The 12,171-nt window shown below is 34.6% G+C and overlaps 1 long non-coding RNA gene across 1 annotated transcript in view; it reads left to right on the forward strand.

Annotated features, from left to right (window-relative positions):
• The first annotated feature begins 1,454 nt into the window (after positions 1-1,454).
• Positions 1,455-12,171, forward strand: part of LOC115293789 — an 86,044-nt gene continuing 75,327 nt past the window's right edge. The window contains exon 1 of the long non-coding RNA XR_003909598.1: positions 1,455-1,509. This is a non-coding gene — a long non-coding RNA (uncharacterized LOC115293789). The remainder of the gene's footprint in view (positions 1,510-12,171) is intronic.

The raw sequence follows: 12,171 nt of genomic DNA on the forward strand, positions 1-12,171 counted from the left end.
ACTACTTATAAAGCTACAGTTATCAATGAAACTGTGATATTTACATAAAACTGACATAAATTAATAAGATACACAGATGAGAAATAGACTCATACAAACATGGTCAATAGATTTTGACAAAGTTGCCAAGGCAATCCAACTAAGAAAAGATAATTTTTTCAAAGAATGATGCTGGCAGAATTTAGTATCTGAAGAAAAAGGAGGGAGGGAAGGTGGAGAGAAGAGAAAATAACTTTACCTTACAACACACTAAAAAAAAAAAAAAATACAAAATGTTTATACATCTGAAAGTTAAAAATTTAAACATCCAAAAGGAAAATAAAGACAAAATTTTAGTGACCTTTTGGTTAAACTAAGTTTTCTTATGTAGTACAAAATAACACAAACTGTAAATAAAACCTGATAAATTGAGTTTCAAAATTAACTTATTCTTCAAAAAATATATATCTGACAATAGATTTCTATCCAAAATACTAAAGAACTCTTTCAACTGAAAAAGACATACCAACTAAAAAAAATATGGGCAAAAATATTTTGAAATTAGAATTTACCAAAAAGATATATTGATGACAGACAAGCACTGGGAAAGATCCTTAACAAGGTTAGTCATTGTTAGGATATGAAAAATCAAAACCACAATGAGATACTATATAACCACTGAAATGGCTAAAATTAGTAAGACTGATAATGTGCCTAATGCTGTCAATGATAGGAAAAGTCACCGAAACGCTGATACATTGCTGGTGATAATGCAAAATAGTACAACCACTAAAGAAAACAGTTTGGTAGTTCCTTAAGTTAAACATATTCCTGCCACATGACTGAACAATTTCACTGGTAGATATTCACCCAAGAGAAATGAACGTATGTTTCCACAATCTCCACAATGTACACACAATTTCCATGGGAATGTTCACAGCAGCTTTATATACATAGTAACCAAATACTGGAAAGACTCAACAGAAGTGTCCCTGCGGTAGATCCACTGCTGATACATGCAACAAAATGGATGAATCTCAAAAGCATTAGCTAAAGAAAGCTAAGCACAAACGTCTGAATAATCATATAGTAATTACATACAAGTTCTAGAAAAGCCAAAAATATAGACCAGTAGCTTCAGGATCTATGGAGACTGACTGACTGCAAATGGGGCATGAGAGAACGTTCAGGGATGACGGAAATATTCGGCATCATGATTGTGGTGGTGGTCACATGACAGTATACATTTGTCAAAACTCATTAAATTGGATACTTAAAATTAATTTATTGTATGTAAATTATATACAACAAAGCTGACCACACACACAAAAAGTCATTATGGTTTGATCTGAGTGATTGTTACAATGAGCTCAGTTTGTGAAAATTCATCAAGCTGTATACTTATGACATGTTTGTTATTCTGTATGTATATCATTCTCACTCAGCTTCCAGAAAGAAATGCAGCTGTGGGGAAACCCTGATCTTATCCCAGTGAGACCAGAGACCCATGCTGGATGTCTGAGATACTAGGTTAGCGTTATTTAAACTACTAACTTGGGGGCCATTTCCTACAGCAGCAGTATGAATATGCATCATTTAGTCTACTGTCGTGGAGAGAAGTTTAAAACATCACAAAACTATAAGAAAAAGTTACTTTACCAGCAAAGAGCTTAACTTTCTGCAATCAGAAATGATTTGATTTCTGACAATCCCATTTAGTAGCTCAGGCAACGTACCTGAGTTTCAGGGGTTTTTTTAAATTTCTTTCAAATGAGATGTTTATAGTAACTACTTCATAGATGTTTATAGTAACTATTTCATAGGGATATTATAAGAATTGAATTAGATAATTGTTTATAAGACAGTTAGTTTATTTTATCTTTCCTAGAAAAGATTCCAGAAAGCATTTCAGGCCCAGGAAGATTGTGTCTGTAATGCTGGAACTGATGTTATAGGGTTTAAGTCAAAAAAAACCTAGTGTATTGATCTAATAAAAACTTAAGTAATTTTAAATAAATGGAATGGATAAACAATTCCTTAGTGTTTTACCTGGAATTAAGTCCTCACTAACGGTTCCAACAACAGAAATAAAGTAGTCCAAGATGAAGTGCTGCATCTAACCAAGAACATGTTTTGATTTCCTCACTGATCCCATAGGAAAAAATTTTTCCCTCCAATAAAATTAGGCAGATTGTAAAGAAAGACATGTATATTGGCTGACTGTGACTACTGGTAAATGTAAGGATCTCAAAGTTAATAACCAAGCTGTAGAATCTATGGCGTATGTTTTTCAAATTCCAGGAAACACACGTTTAGCTCTATTCTCACAGTTAAGAGTAAGAACAATGACCCTGAAGAATTTCCTTGCCCACATTCACCAGGCTATTTTATAACTTTAGTCCACAAGCAAAGTTCAATATTGAAGTGTTTTCTAATAAACAGGTAGAGTAAATTTTTTGGAATAGATGAAATAGACTTGAAGTGAAATTTTAAATAAAAAATATGTAATAGAGAAAAGACCCTTTTGTGTCTAAAATATACAGTTTGACCTTTCTAAAGAACAACAATAATAATCACATGCATAATACTAGAAAACTACAAAAATCAAAAAGGTCTAGATGTACTAAAGGATTATATAGTTTGAAGTATAAAACTCCTTCCTTAAAAGAACATTCACTCCCTGGAGTTCAAGCCACCCTCTTACAAGAGATTGTCCATCGAGGAAAACAAGGAAATATTATGTTAAAGAATCTACTTTGTCTTCAGGTTGGTAACAAAAAAAATATAGGAGAGAACTCTAAAATAGGAAGTTCTTCATCATTTTTATTCATTGATATAACCAATATTTACTGATCCATTTTGTGGCACATGGAGGAAAAAATGATGTAATTCCTGCTCACAAGAAACGAGCGATTCAAAAGGCTACACTGACATTTGCAATGAACTGTAATACAAGATGAAACGAAATGCCGTAAGAGTAATACAAAGCCCTGTGTATGTTCAGAAAAGAGCAAATTAGAAGAACCAGGAACGAAGCATCCATGGCACATCAGGGACTGGGGGCAGGGGGACACGTTTACTGCCTTTATTAATCGATAATGTTGGAACTGGAGCTTGATCTATACATGAGATACTGGTCAGTACTAATGGCTGAAATGGTGTCCCAAGGAAAGGAAAACGTTTCTACAAACATACGGCAGTGTAAGGGTGTTCAGGATTCATTAACAAAAACAATTAATAGTTTAGGTTGCATGGAGATGTGTATCTGATGAGGAGAAATCCTTTGGAAAGAAGGCTGGAAAATCAGGTCAAATCAGTCATTGTCCTGAAATAAAGATACAAAGTTCACATTTTATTACATAGAGAAAACATTAAAATTTTTAAAGCAGAAGTTACATTTATTAGATAATAATTGTGTTTATATGTATTATTTATTATATAATAATTGCATTTATATGTATTATACATAATACATGTTATATTGATTATATTTATATATTTATTACATGTGATCTATAAGTGTGGGGACCACTAAAGACTGGAGAATGGAGCTCTGAAATAGTCCAAACAAAATGTAGTGCGTACTTAACCTGGGGTGGCCCTCACAAAGGAATCAAGATGATAAAAGTAGTCATAACTGAATAGCATTCTTGCCCAAAGTTTAAGAGGATAAGAAAGAAAAGTCTGCTGAGTTTATGTCAATAAACTTTATTTAGAACTTCCTAAAAGTGTACAAAGTTATACCTAATATGAATTTAGCCTTTGAGGAGCCTCTGGCAACAAAGTAATTGTTACCGTACAAAGTGGTGAGTCCATTAATAGCAAGCAATGCTGGAGTATTGAGAAATCAGAAAAGCAGCAGGGGCAGGTGTGGCTGATGGGTTTCCTGGAGGAACAAGTTAACCCAAGTCTTAAGATTTCATAGGAATCAAGCAGGCAAAGAAAAGGGAGAAGAGCTTACTAGGTAGACAAAAAGGCAGGAATAAAGGATTTAGAGAATCAAGAACTATTCAACATCGCACAGGGATCAATTTCTCCACATTCTAACACTTCCTACTCAGTTTTGTTGAAAAAAGCCACCCTAAAGGGTGTGAAGTGATAGCTCGTTGTGGCTGCAAATAGATTTTTAAAGCTGCAAGAAATTGAGTATTTTCTGAAAAAAAATAAGTGTTTCCAGAAGACAGAGTAAATCTAAACAGACAAGTTACCAATGGAAAAATAAAGAAAACTTTAGAGCTAATTTCCACTAGCCTAAGAATCTGTTAAAAAGCCAACAATTCCAAAGCCATGTAAGCTTTTCCAGAGCATAGGAAAATTTAGAAACAAAAAACAAAAAACCCTCGTTTATTAAGGTATGAATATAACTCTGATGTAAAAACCCAACAAAGGATGTACACACACACAAACTATAGACCAATCTCACATATGGATATTGAGAGAAAATTGAAAAAAGGAAATTTAATTCAGCATCACATTAAATGAAACCACAAACAGCAGCAATGTAAGAATGCTTCAATATTAGATACTAGGGAGAAAAATTATCATCACAGATTCTGGAAAGGCATTTAATAATATTCAATGCCATTTAAGTTTTAAAAATCTCAATAAAATATTACTGGAAAGATTTCCTATCTCAACCTCCAAATCAGCATCATATCTAATGAAGATAGCAGATGACTGTCCAACTAAAACGATCACTTTCACTCCTGCCCAGTGAAATTAAGGAAGTGGGGGGGGTGGGAATCAGAGATGTAAAAATCAGAGTAGAGTAAAAAGATTACTATGTGTGGGTGATATGACTGGATAATTTGAGAACTTGAGAGATTCAGGTTTGAAAAAAAAAAATGAAACTACCATAACGTGATGGGAAATTAGTAAAGTTGTAAGATACAAAACTAATAAACACAAATAAATAGTGCTTATATGAACAAAGAAATAGCAATAGGAGCTAAGGGTTGAGCATCATTTCCTATTTTAATGGCTACGTTTACTTCCTCTTCTGTGAACTCTAGGTTCATTCTCTTTCAATTGTTCTATTGTTGGTTATTGTTTCTCGAGCGTTCATATTTTAAGAAAATGAGCTCTCTTCTGCAAGTTATATTTTCTTCCAATTTAACATTTGCCTTTTGTTGACTGTGTTCACAGTAATTCTCCCCATGGAGAATTTTTTTCCCTATGTGCTTGAACTCATTAGTCTTCTTGTGGTTTCTTTTATGACTTTTCATATATTAATTTTGACCCAATTAGAATATACACCTAGCAGAAGGTATTATGTACAGATTCAATATTTTCTTATACAGCTTCCTAGTTTTCTCAACACCATTTACTGAAAAATCTATCATTTTCTCAATGATTTGAGACACAATCTCAAATAGTTACTCTTATATGGTCTGGATGGGAATGTAAATTTGTACATCAATAGCCAAAATGCATCCGAATTACAGCGCACATACCCTTTAAACTAGGAATTGCTCTTCTAAGAATTTATCTCACAGATATACACACATGGGTAAAATAAATGACTGCACAAAATTATTTGCTGCTATAAGTTTTGTAATAGCAGAAGTTTGTAAATAATCTAAATATGCAGATATAAGAAACTGGCCAAATATGGTATGTTTATACAATGGAATAAAATATAGCCATAGAATTAGTAAAGGTGCTCCTATATGGGAAGATCTCTAAGATCTTTTAAGCTTAAAAATACTATAGAATCCTGGCAATTTTTTTAAATGAGGAAAAAATGAGTATATGGGTGTTTATTAAACATAAAATATTTCTGAATGGAAATACACTAGCTGCCTGTGGGGAAAGGAGGAGTGAGTGAGATCCAGGAGTAATAGGCAAGTGTTTCTCTCAACTCCCTTTATACTCTCTGAATTGTGAATCATGTGAAAGTATTACCTATTGGAAAAATTAAATAATTGGGTTAGGGAGAGAAAAAAACAAACAAAACAAATAAAGAGAGGCCATTTGAAATTCTACACCCTAATGGAATCAACATAATCTAGAGGTATTTGGCAGAAGACTCTAAAGAGTAACCACAATTTGAATATTTTTTTAATTTCTCAATTTTCAATTGAGCCAATATGTATTGAGCACTTGAGTTAATAATAACATCCATAGACAAAAAAGCTTTCTAGTGAATTAAGTTGAATCTTAGATTAAAATTCTACTGTAGTCCCCTCTACAGCAATTTTTTTAAAGAGTGATGCCAACTTTTCTAGTTTTCTGAAAACTTACTTTGAATTTTACTTTTATCTAGTACTGAATCAACTGAATAAAAAAAATCAGCCAATGTAGTTTTTAACCCTATTTTTCTACCCATTCAGAGAGACTTCTCTTCTATCACCTCAATCACTATTCAGCACTACTTTAAAATAAATAAATAAATAAATAGATAGATAGATAAATAGATAAACAAACAAATAAAGTGGGCTTTTTTTTTATTTATTTTGAGAGAGACAGAGACAGCGTGAGCAGGGGAGGGGCACAGAGAGGGAGAGAGAGAGAGAATCCCAAGCAAGCTCTGCTGTCAGCACAGAGCTTGATGTGGGGCTCAATCTCACGAATGGTGATATCATGACCTGAACTGAAACCAATAGTCAGATGCTTAAACAACTGAGCTACCCAGGGGCCCTAGCACTACTTTATAACAACATTTCTGAATCCTCATTCCTTATGCTTCCCTGATAACTGAGTTGGTATAAAATTAATTATTCTTTAAACTTAGAAGTTAATTATTGGTTAGGAAACAGAGCTTAATGCTAGTCTGCCTTTTTAATTATCCTCATGGCAAATGTACATTTACTTTCCATTTCTCTTTAAAATTTTGCATGGAATTCTAAAATTTCAAAGATTCTATCATCACAACCAGGAATTTCCTAATGATAATTTAGGGGCATGAAAACAACCAAATCAATCTGTAGACTATAAGCAATTTGCAGAGCAGCTCAGTGAAGTAAATAGGAAATAAAGTAGGATCTTTGGTGGGGGTTGAGGGGTAGCAGGGGAGGGACATTCAATTAATGGCATGAAATTGTAGCTGTTGCAAACCTCCTAAAGTAATTAAAAGGTTTCAGTTTACACAGTTTGTTTTTAAAGAAAAAAAATCCATCTTCTTTGAATAAAACTAATACTGGAACAACACTCTACATGGATTTTATCTAGTTAAGTAACAAAACAGAGGAGACCGGAAGTTTTATTGTGCCCGTGTTCCTCCCAGCACAGATGAACACAGATACTGCTGCACTGTGGGGAAATATTTTCTAACACATAAATGTATTTTCTAACACATAAATGTAGTGACTAAAATAGTCACTAACTTACTCACCAATAAATAAGTAAATATTTTGTCATTTTTTTTCAACTATATTTCTATGTCAGGACCTTCTACCAGATTAATTGCTTTCAATTACTGACCTTCCACTGTCCTCTAACACTTTTCTGAAAATTAACCAGGAGTGTCTACCTGAATTTTGAATTTTGTTTTCTTCTGAGGATATAATGTTTACGCTTACACTGTAGAGCCAATTAGGCTTTCATTGCATTCATCAACTTCTTATGTTTACGAAATTATCCTGAAAATTTTTATCCTGAGGCTACATTCCCTGAAACCCAAACCTAAGGAGAGAATTTCATCTCTGTAATGCAACCCTTGTTTTCCCACTTTTGCCTTCCCTAGTATCCCTCAGTCAGATTTCTCCATGAGCCTAATCTAGCTTGAGGACCATTCTGAGAAGCACAGGAATAATATTACCACCCAGAGCCCAAGATATCAGTCAGGATGGGAATTAGGCCGCCTTTCACAGACTTGAACTGCTAGGCCAATCTAAGCTCTCTCTACCTATCCACCAGACCCAGGAAGCATCATGACTAAGGCTCACCTTGGCATATGTTTAAGCCTAGAACCAGTAATCCTTGCTCACTCATTGGCCTACTGAAATTTGGCTTTGATGTCCCTTTCATGGTGACTCCAAATAGCATGCCTGTTACCTAGATCACCTTATAAAACTGAATCTTGTGTGCTGTTTAAATGTTTTCTAGAACTAGACCACCCTGGCAGATTTCCTACCACATGATGACATCTCAAATTGGACATCTTCCCATCCTACTTCTAGATGAAAAACCCACATTTAACCTTTTTTCTTTTTGCTCAGTCTCCGAGTCCTAGACTTCCACAGACTTGCTCAGTGAGCTCCTTATCTGGGGCTACCTAATTCCTCTAGATAAATCTTTTCTCTAGAACTGGGCTTCTGAATTCTAACCTTAAGTCATCCAGCTTTCTTGCCCTCCTGCCACAGGTAACAATAAAGAGCAGGGAAAAAATGCATTCTTCAAACAGAAAATCCAGTGTATTTTGAGCTGTCAATACAACTTGTCTCTAGTAAGATAAGATTCACGTGCATATGAATACTCCTCCAATCAATTATCTCAAGTATTTACTTAGGGGAGGAAAAGGAATTAAAATGAATAAAGGTATCTTCATCCTTTATGAGTCCTACATCATCTGTAATACCTGACACATATAGTTACTACTATTTCCCAGATTTTAGTAAGTCTTTGCAAACCTAAGTTTGGGAAGCTATAAACTGACTAATTTGGCTTAGAAGGGATAATTTAAAAATCTGCAACTGTTTCTATACAGCCCACTTACTTAAAACTGATCTTGCATATCTTGTATAGACTGGCAAAAGCAGGATTCAACAAAGCACAAGACAAAAACTACATAAGATCTGGGAAGCCATGCTCAACTAGAAATTGAAGCAATCACTTCAGAGAAAAGGCTGGAAGAAGGGAGTGAGGGAGCATATTGGAATGAATTATTTAACTGTCTCTCCTGTACTTTTCTAAAAGTGATTAATTTCTCATATAAAGTCACTCTATCTTCTCCAGTGCATACCTGATCTTAGAGTACAAAAGGGGTGAAATGATGATTGATATAATTCTCCAAGTCAAATAGTGCATGCATTATAGCATATGTAGCACATTGTCAAAGAAAAAAGTTACTATGTTCTCTAATGTTGAACAACCACAGATAGCTGGCATGTGTCCATAGCCCAGCCGTGGGGCCCTAGAGGGTACATCAAATTGTGAAGTTCTGAAGCTCAATGGGCTACTTTGAAGGTAGAGGAAGAGGTACCCAAATCAGGGCCACAGGCTGGGGCAGAGTGGGAGGAGAAGGAAGCTTTGAAGTACTCGTAATAGTTGAAAGAGTCTGTAAGGTTTCTAGTCCTGAAATTGAAACTCTATGGAATCAGACTGGGATATCATGATAGGAGACTACCACCTGACAGAAAACACAGTGAGAGTTGACTCCAGTAGTAATGAGGGGCAGGAGGGGAATCCACATTTATAGCCCATTGAGTTGAGACTGTTCAAAATGGTTACAGTAATACTCATTTCCTATAGATTATTTTCAGTAGGTAAAAATATGGCAAGTGTCTAAAAGAATTTTCTAGCCCATGCCTTTGCATGTGCTCAGGGCCCTCCAGAAAGGTGAAAACCCTATCTAGTCTACAATCCCACTTACAGGAACTCTTCTTCCTAAAGCTACTCTAATGCTTCATTACTCCATTAGCACCCAAATTTCTTCATGAAGTTGAAAATCTTTTATAAATGGTAAATGTCTATATATAGTCCTAAACATCATAACAATTTTAGGTTCCCCACCCTAAATGAGTAGGTCTTATTTTAGTCAACAACTTGACTAACATTTCTGGTCTTTCGTGCTACCCTACACAAGTACAATGTAAAAATCAAAAGTGTTTCATGTGGTCTTTCCTTCTTAGTAAATCCCTTTCCCCTGAGCATGCACTCTGTACCTACACCTTCAAAACGTCAATGTGACTGAACAGGTCAATAAATCTCCAGATAATTTCTACTTGATGCTACACAAAGCTAACACATTGGTTCAGCAGAGATAATGATTACATTGGTGTTTCCAAAGAGGATAGCATGTCCCAGCACCATATATCAAAAGACACTGGGACTATCCAGTTATGTGAGAACTTGACAGGATAAGTGTTAGTGGTTAAAAACTCCTCTGTCTTCTGGCACTTGATGGAAGAAATACATCTGGCAAGAGGATATAAGTCAATACTCAGGACCTACAGTTAACCCTTTGGAAGCAGGACAAAGTAAAAAGTATATAGGAAATTTGGAAGACAGTACCAAAGAAATTACTGTGGCAGATAAAATGTATACAATGGAGAAAGATTTGCAAGCACAACTGTCACTGCTCACCTAAAAGATGTTTTCTGTCAATAACTGGTCAACAGAAAGATGTGCTGTCACCACTGCATAAAAATAGAGACCAACCAGCCCCCAGAATTACTTTGCAGGGAGGGAAGAGGGAAGCCCTTGCCCCAGAAGAATAAAATGTCGCAACTTTCAATTGTGTCCTAAGCCAAATATTCACAAAAAGATCTCTTGCCAAGAAAAAAAATACTTTCCTAATTTGTTTCTTTGGTTGAGTTTTGCTTTGAATTTTAAAATTTCTTTTTGTTTTGTTTTAAAGGGCAAACTCATAAATATTTACAGAGATCTTACTAAGCAGAAAAAGAGATTCGAAAACGTTTTTTGAATGACGGCAACATGTTTCATGCAAATTGAATTATACAATCAATTTTATATTAAGAAGAAAGAAATTATAAATCACAAAATGTAATCTACTTTATGAGACAACATCTTAAGTGATATGAAAAGTTAAGATAAATCCAAAGTGTTTTGTATTTGTTATGGCTGAAGTTAAATTTAATAAACACATAGGCACCTAAAACAGTAAGCAAAAACTGTATAGTGTTAAATATCACTAAGTAGAAAATATTAATGGTTAATAAGTCTTTGTCTCAAGATTTTAATTTAAACATATCACACACACACTGCTAACCATTTAAAATTATTTATTACATGGGGCATCTGGGTGGCACAGCTGGTTGAATGTCTGACTCTTGATTTTGGCAGACAGTTTTGAGAGTTCGAACCCCACATCAGGCTCTGTGCTGACAGCGTGGTGCCTGTTTGGGATTCTCTCTCCCTCTCTTTCTGCCCCTCCCCTGCTCGTGCATGCTCTCAAAATAAACAAACATTGAAATAAACAAACAAAAAATAAAAATAAAACTTCGTTTATTACAGGGTCTTATAAAACCTGATTTTCTATTTTCCTGTAGGTCCAAAATTAGAGTAAAAGTTTATCAGTTACTTCTTCATAAATACCTAAAGTTGAATCATACTTGTGATTTACTGGATAGTGATAATTTCTGCAAAAACCATATTTGTGTTTTAGTGAAAAACAAGCTGGTTTCTAAAACAACAACAACAACAACAACTTTCACTTTAGTCATTAAAAGCCTCCTTGCAACAGCACCACCACAGAGACATTTAAATTTGCTGTTTCAAAAAAATAAAAATTTTTTGTTTCAGGTAGTCTTGTTCATTATGAAGTACTTAATAGGGAAATCAGACCTTTTAAAACAGGATTTTTTGAAGATGGTTTACACTTAAAATACGCTTCATCCCCAAATTATAGAAGTATTTAAATAAATACAGGTTAAACATCATTTATTCCATTCTCTTACGTATTGTATCAGTTCCCCTAGAATCTTAGCCCCAAATAGAACTATCACTTGTATAATTAAGGGAGCCCTTGGCCACCAAGGGTGAAAAGCTAGAAGTTTTGTGGTTCATCAAACTTCAGCTGAGGGCTGAAGAGGGAGGGGGAAAAGGGAAGGGGGTGATGGTCATGGAGGAGGGCACTTGTAGGGAAGAGCACTGAGTGTTATATGGAAACCAACTTGGTAATAAACTATTAACAAAAAAATATTTTAAAGAAGAGCAAACTTCAGCTGTAAACTGGGCATCAGAAATACTCTTATCACCCATGTAAAGTTTTAGATATAACCTCAAAGAAGATCTACGTCTCCTTGGACTGTCTTTCACTGACAAGCTAACAATTCATGAATTGATCCTAACAAGAAAAGCAAAATAGAGAAAGCACTAATAAATGGAAGCTTCCACTGCCCTACAGAAAATACTGCATTTCCTTTTAATAAAATAAGAAAATTAGCACAAATCAGCTTGTGTCTATAGGCCAGAGGTGTTGGGAAAGGAGTCATCTATGTTTTAAGTTGCAAAAAAAAAAAAAAAAAAAGGAAAAAAACTGATCACTAACAATTCATTCATTTATCAAAG

Source organism: Suricata suricatta, chromosome 6 (assembly GCF_006229205.1).
Source record: "Suricata suricatta isolate VVHF042 chromosome 6, meerkat_22Aug2017_6uvM2_HiC, whole genome shotgun sequence".
NCBI classification, from domain to species: domain Eukaryota; kingdom Metazoa; phylum Chordata; class Mammalia; order Carnivora; family Herpestidae; genus Suricata; species Suricata suricatta.